Genomic DNA, 1,663 nt, shown 5'->3' on the forward strand with positions numbered 1-1,663 from the left:
GGATGTCTGCTCTATGATCAGCATATTTTTTCATAGTCTCAATTTTTTTCTAAATATTCTTTCCAGCTTTTTACCTTAATTGTGAAACAATTTCACTTCTAAAATCACTAGTTCAAAGTTACCAATCTCTAGCCTCAAATTCCCTTTTTTTTCTAGTTTGCTTGTTCAAGTAGCCCTACCATAAATATTCAGACCTTTACTTTGACTCCTATTCTTTTTTTGGCTATTGACAAGTTTTTAATCGGCTTTCGCTCTCCTTCCTATTTAGGTTAGATTATTTTATCTGTCATTATGATTAAGCCTTATGCAAATAATAAATGTTGTTGCTTTTCTGTCCTTTTTTGTTCTCATCTGAGACGAACTCAAATCTTGGGTGAAACTATTCAGGAGAAATATGTTTTGTTGAAAAAAAAAATCACATAACAGAATAGTGTGATTCCAGTGTAAATTTATGATTGTCAACCTCAACCGAGTCCCAATAATAATGCTACCCAATAATTCTGTTTGGTTAATTTTTCTCCAATTTTTAAATGGCCTATTTCAAACCTCTTCCATTTTTATTGATTTTCTGGGTCTTCCCATCTGCTTCTGCCCACTCACAGAAAATAATCTTATTCTTTACTTAACAGGGAAAATTGATGCCATTAGATGGGAGCTCCTTTGTCTCTCCATCTTCATGTCTGTCTATATCTATTCTTTTCTCTTTATGTTAATTCTTTCCATAGTTAGGTGCAGTACATTCTCAGTCATATGTTCCCTCTTTTGGAACCTCCACCAGATCCTTTCATAGAATTATTCCAATGAACAGTTAAACAAGCTCCAGTCTCTTATAAATAAAATTTTACTTTCAACTCCTCACATTCCAATACTACCCTATATCTTAACTTTAAAATTTAAAGAGATTTTATACCTTCGTAATTTCTTTGTTTCTCATGAATCGCTAAGCTCATTTTGATCAGATTTGCATTAAAATTCCTACTATTCCACCAAATGCCCTGGACACCAAAGTCTACCATGTCCTAAAATCAATTTAACATTTTTTGTTCTCTTTTATTCTTGACTTCTCAGTAAAATCAAATATGTCTAGCTTCTTCCCCTGGAAATTCTCTGTTATTGATATCAACACTATTCTGTTATTGATATCAACACTATATTTTTTCTGTTTTTATACTTCTCTGAAAAATTTTTCTCAGTTTTGCCTTTAAATATCATAATTCTTTAATATTCAGTCTTAAGTACTCCCCATTTTTTTAACCTTACTCTCTTCTCTTTCTCCAGAATTTGAATCCCTACCCTAGGCTTAAAAAAAGACCCCAAACTTTATACCCATATATTTAACTAACTGGCATTTCCAATTGCATATTTCATAGATGCCTCAAAATCTTGTGCATAACTGAATCTATGGTGCCATACTGCCAATATGGTGATCTTCTATGGTTTTCTCTTTCTTTTATTTCCTATATCTATTATTTTTCTTATTATTGTGTTGACAGGAATCTCCAATATTATGTGTAGAAGCAGTGATAGTGGACATTCCTAACCTAGTCTGAATTTAATCAAAGTGCTTCCATGTTATCACATTAAATATGGTGGTGATAATCCAGTAGCCGACGCCGACACCGTTAGTTACCTGTGCAATATTCATTACCCTTCTCCATTTTAC

This window comes from Pteropus vampyrus, unplaced genomic scaffold, assembly GCF_000151845.1.
Source record: "Pteropus vampyrus isolate Shadow unplaced genomic scaffold, Pvam_2.0 Scaffold3, whole genome shotgun sequence".
Lineage (NCBI taxonomy): Eukaryota > Metazoa > Chordata > Mammalia > Chiroptera > Pteropodidae > Pteropus > Pteropus vampyrus.